Below are 5,683 nucleotides of genomic sequence, written 5' to 3'. Positions count from 1 at the left end.
CCTTGCTGACCGGGGGCCCTTGACCCGCCCTCGGCCTGAGAGCGCGAAGCCGAACAAAGCGGGGAGAGTCCGAGCCGCAGGGAGGGCGGAGCCAGCGCTCAGGGCTCGGCGCGGGGCTCCGGAGAGGAACCAATCGCTGTTGGCGCTGGGGCGGGCAAGGCCCGCGGGCGAGAGGCCTGGGCCAATCAGGCCGCTCCGGGAGGCCCGGGGAGAGCCGAGCGGAGGGATATAAACCGCTAAGTTGCCGCCAGAACCTTCTGGGCTTTTCCCTGCGTGCGGAGTCGGTCTCGTCCGTCGTTGCCGCGGGTGAGTGTGCGGGGAGAGATTCTTCCCGGGGACGGGGGGAGGCCCTGGCCCGGGCTGCCCCGAGCAGCGGTGGCCGCCCCAGCCCCGAGGGGTTCCAGGCCGGGCTGGAGGGGGCTCGGAGCCCCTGACCCAGCGGGCGGGGTCCCTGCCCGTGGCGGGGGTGGGGGGGGTTGGAACTGGGGGGGCTGCGCGGTCCCTTCTGACCGCCGGGGGGCGCCGTGTCCCGCGCCGATCGGGGGCACGTGGGGTGGCGGGAAGCCCGGCGGAGCCCGTCCGGCGGCCGCGTGAGAGGGAGGGCGGGAGGGCGCTGTGTTAGGAGCACGGCGCATGCGCGCAGCACCCGGGGCATGCTGGGAGTTGTAGTCCTGGCAGCGCCACCGCCTACTCGGGGTTTCCCCTCCCGGCCGTGCTCGGTGAGCCCTTTGAGGGACGCAGGCGGCTGTTCTCGGGAGCGCCGCGCACAGTCGCGTCCTCCCGGTCACTTCAGGAGCTGCCCTGCACGGCTTTTTCCGTTCCCCGCCGCGGGGCCGGCCGTGGCGGTCGGGCGGCGGTGTCGCGCGGTGATGACGTCACGCGGCCCGCGCCGGGGCCCAAAAGGCGGGAAGGGCCTGGGAGGGCAATGGCGGCGGGAGGGCTGTGTCCGGGTCCTGAACCGCAGCCTCGAGACGGAAAACGCCGCAAATAAACTCTCTAAGGCGTTAACCAGCCCTTTAATCGGGGCTGGGAAACACGAGGCAGCGATCTCCATCCGCCTGGGGGGCGTGGAGGTGAAGGGGGCTCTCACGGGGCTCCCAGAAAAGGTTCTTGTTTCCTTTAGAAATGAAATAGCCAAGGGGGGGTCATCAGCTCCAAAAAGTGAACTTTGATTTCCTTGAGTTTCAGTCTCTGGTTGCCAACCATTTAAACTAAAATCCAACAGAAGGTGGCAGTCATGAGGACCCACCTGCTTGTGCATAAAACTGCTACAAAATGCAGCAAGCCACTTGCCTTCTTTCTACTCTCAAGGTGTAGAAATCTTGTCTGATCTTGCCTTTAAACCCACCAATGACGCTCAACGCCTCATGCACCCTCCTTTCCCACATGCCATCCCAACTTTAAGGACGTTTTGATAGTGTTATAATTGAGTTAACAACACAAAGTCCAAACGTGGATGAATTTACTATTTATTTAGATAGGAAAGCAAAAGCAGCGCTGGGCGGCTGGGGAGTCACAGCTCCACCAAGGCTTGCAATGTTAGTTAAGGTGAGCAACCCCTTTTATCCCCCCCGCCCGAGCTCGTTTCACATCTTTGATGATGCCCCGCCCTGTTCCTTTAGGGTACATGCAATCTCCATATGGCCAGATAATAAATCAGCTAAGTTTACAGAGTTGTCTCAGTTCAGCAGTGTTCAAGGTTGTAGTCCTGTTTCTCATCAAACAGTTCTGAACGCCCCTTCCTCCCTTTCTCCTTATCTCTGGGCAATTTGTTCCTTTCTCGCACAGGGCCACATTCTTTGAGCTGGCTAATCCACATCTGCTGAGGCCCGAGGTGATTTGTTGCTCTTGACTCTTGCTTCAGGAGGTTTGAGAAGGCTTGGCTGTAAATTCAGTATATACTATCTATATACAAAACTTATATGGTCATGGTAACTTTTAGCTTTTAATTAAGATAGCATTGTGGCTTCATCTTTCTTACCAAACAAGATGTTCCTGTGCTTTGAAACAGAAAGATTGCTGCTCGTTTAGTTGGCTTGATCAGCAAATTACTTTCTGTTACTCATTACAATAGGAATGGTTGGACTCAATGATCTGGTGGGTCTCTTCCAACCTGGTTATTCTATGACGTGATATTCTTTGTGTCACTCCATGAGGAGCTGTAGGTTTTAGATTGAGAAGCATCCCTTACTTTATTTAGTCCCTCTGGTAGATCTTCAGGGTGGAGCTATGGGGCAAAAAGGAGATCTGGGTCCTCATGGGTGCTTGCTAAGAATAAATCTGGGGTAACGCGTTTGAAATTAGGAACGTTTCCAACTGGTGGTTTGCTGAAGCCAACGTTAACGTTACTAATGAGAAGCACTGTTTTAAGATCAAATACATGAATGCGACGTATGTGCATTCGCCAGATAAGGTTCCACAAACCTGATACAATCAATTCTGTGACAGCTTTACAAACCCCTTTGCTGATACAGAAACCCCACTTATTTTTTAAAGACAAACAAAACCATTTGCAGGTCCCAGCTGTGGATTTAAACAATGAATGTAATCTAAGGTGATGTAACACCATTCACCAATATTTATTCGTTAGCAGATGCAATGCCAGACAACAACACATCAACAACTCTAAGAGAATCTGCTTCAGTTGGACTAGATGATCTCCAGAGCTCCCTTCAACCCCGACCATTCTGTGATTTAAGAGGAACAAAAAGACTTTCAATGGGAATCAACCCACTTAGAGGAAATGAGGTATCTGAGCAAACCATCATCAGATAGGTCTGATTTTCAGTAGCAAATGTGAAATGCAAATGCGCGGTTGATGATTGGTATGGGGATTTCATTAATATTGGGTATTTTTCTTCCCTTTATTTGGCCTCCCCTGTATTTTATTCATTGACTGGGACAGTTTTATACAGTTAGAGGACAACTCGTTTCAGAAGTTAAGCTTCCCCTCCCAGCACCCTGGTGCAAAAGAGCACGTCAGACAAGACTGTATTTACAGAAAATTAAGTGAGCAGCTTCTGGGAAAGACTGGAGATTACTCTAAAGCAGCAGTATATAAAAAAAATAATCACTAAACAGAGCTTGCTGACATTTTTCTATCTGTTCCAGGTGGCTGTTTGGTGATGGCACTGTACTCCTGCTCTAACAGGGCAGCCCCACCGGTAAGAACAGGAGAACAGCTCTGTGATGAGATTTGAAACGGCTCACGGGTATCAATTTCCGACAGCAGCCAAAAAATAGACATTCAGACAAAGTGTATCAGAAGATGGGTGAGTATTTTATGATCCTTCCCTGTTAAATTTTTTTTAACCTGTGTGACAGCTCCCATTTTCTAGTGTTGTAGGGTATTGGGCGTAAGGAAATAAAATAAGGTGTCTTGGTTTTGAGGAACACTTATGGATGAGCATCTATCTCCAGGAGGGGTTACAGGTGATGACCTCTCCTCAGGCACGAGAGCACGTCTTTAACCTGGCTGAAGATGCTTATACTCAGAAGGGAAGCAGGTCCAAAGTGAGGTCTTACTTCCCCTCAGGCCTCCAAAGGTTCAAATGAACTTTTGGTGCACCTCATCCAGCGTTGACACCTCATTAGAAATGTGTCATGAAGCAAACCCAATCACCGAGCCCAAATTTTTGCACATCAAACAGCAGAAACCCTGTATTTGCTGAATCCAATGCATTTCCCTTTTCCAGAGGTATCTGTCTTGTGTCCAGGCAGATGGAAAAGAGATAAACACTTGGTGGAGGGGAAATTATCTAGGCTATCTGTTCCACCACTGCATGAGCCCTTGGGAAGTCATTTCACTAAATCCTCTTTCCAAGTAGAGGAGTCAGTTGCTCTCTAGAAATGCTGATTCGTCTAAGCTGAAGTAGTATGAGAAACAGTATTAATGCCACTTCTTAATGACCCCATTTCTTCTCATGAAACCTTACGAACTTATTCTAAGCTCGAGCAGGGGCATCTTAAAGAAGCCACTTAAGATGCTGGAACAAATTCTGTGCACCTGAATCACTATAACTGAATGAGATCCAACTGAGTGCATATAGATCATAGCATCACGGAGGGCTGGAAGGGATCTTAAAGATAATAAAGTTCGAAACTCCTGCCATGGGCAGGGACACCTCCTGTTGGATCAGGCTGCTCAAAGCAACCTTGCCTTGAACACCTCCAGGGATGGGGCATGGTCTCAGATACCTTCTAGCATATCAAGTGACATTCATTAGTGCCTTCAACAGCGTTATTAATGTCAACAACCTTCTGCTCTCTTTTTACTACACAGAGCCTCAAGATCCAGCAACTGTGACCATGTACTACTCAGAAACTCTCTTGTAGTAAAGCCTTAAAACATCTTAGACAACACTGCATCAAGTGTTCAAAGGCTTTACAATGGATTTTCCAATGTGTAAGAGCACCAGCACGCTCCACCAACTTGCGATGTGTTCCAATCCTCATTTTTCACTCCCCTCAACGTCTTTATTGGGAAGATCCCGATACCACTATCAGCAAGCACGCCTGGTAAAACAATCACAGGGCACAGGGTAAGCAATTCTACCCATGGACACCATAAGATAGGAGGGGGGCAGGACAACCAAGAGCCTGGAGAATCCAACAACACAACTCAGGTTGCTCACCCTGCTGCAGGTGCTGGAGGAATCGCCGTCCCCGGCACAGGCAGCAGCTCCACAATGTGCCAGAGGCCACGGGCCACCCTGTCACCCAGCTGGGCAGCCAGGCTGAGGAGCTCCCAGGGAGGACTGCTGCAAGACTATGGGCAAAGAACCTAATCAAGGGAATGGTTTGAACTTGAAAGAGAGGAGACTGAGGTCAGATACCAGCAAGAAAAGCTTTTGAGCTCTTTGCCACAAGAACTGGCTCACGTCCCCTTTTGTTTTCTGCAGCAGGAGGTTATGAACTCCCACAAGCCTGCTAAGACGTTGGCCTGGGTGAACAGTGAATTCACTAGGACTTACAGCATCTTTTACAACTTTTAGTAACGTATTATAAGCTTGAACATTATGTATATTTTCTGTTATTTTAGAAATAAAATACAGAATTAGCTTGAACAATCATTTCAAGTTTGTTGGGAAGAACGAGGTACAGTTTACCTTGAGGGTTCTAAGGAGGTTTGAAGATCTTTAGAGGTTTCCTCACCAGGCCCAGAAGGGCTTGTTAAGCTGAGGACTCCTGACTGACTGGCCTGTGTTGCAGGCAAGAGGAGGGTGTCCAGCCCTGAGCAGGACGTCCACATTGCCTGTGCTGGGTCGAGCTGTCATGCAGCTGGGCTCACCCACAGCTCGCTGGGGCTGGGGAGGGGTGGGGGATTGGGGGTGGGAGCATTCACCTTGATGTGGCAGATGCTGTTTAGGGGCTGTTTACTCATCTTGTTATCCCAAACCCTGCTAGCCAATTACCTCAAAACCCTTGTTGATGCATTAATTGCTTTGTCATACTTGTAGTTTCTTTATGGTTTGATATATGGATTCAGAATGATCTGACAAATCCCTACAACATGTTCCTTTTAACTCTTAACGTCCGTGGCCTTGTGCTAATAATAAAATCTATTTCTGCTCTATTCTGAAGCGCGGTGTGTCTTATAGACTCTACATCTACTGTTAAGCGCTGTCAATACTCTCGGAGTTCAATTCCCCTGTTTTACAAACCAACAACTTCATCTCACACG

At 49.7% G+C, this 5,683-nt stretch overlaps 1 long non-coding RNA gene across 1 annotated transcript; it reads left to right on the top strand.

Moving 5' to 3' along the window:
* Window positions 1-211: 211 nt before the first annotated feature.
* LOC138720628 (uncharacterized) lies at window positions 212-5,288 on the top strand. The gene is made up of 4 exons (XR_011337446.1): window positions 212-306; window positions 2,591-2,748; window positions 3,112-3,272; window positions 4,283-5,288. It is a non-coding gene; the product is annotated as an uncharacterized lncRNA (long non-coding RNA).
* The last annotated feature ends 395 nt before the right edge of the window (window positions 5,289-5,683 follow it).

This window comes from Phaenicophaeus curvirostris, chromosome 5 (genome assembly GCF_032191515.1).
Source record: "Phaenicophaeus curvirostris isolate KB17595 chromosome 5, BPBGC_Pcur_1.0, whole genome shotgun sequence".
Lineage (NCBI taxonomy): Eukaryota > Metazoa > Chordata > Aves > Cuculiformes > Cuculidae > Phaenicophaeus > Phaenicophaeus curvirostris.
Note: the sequence above shows the minus strand (reverse complement) of the source record. Positions and strands in the feature narration are given on the sequence as shown.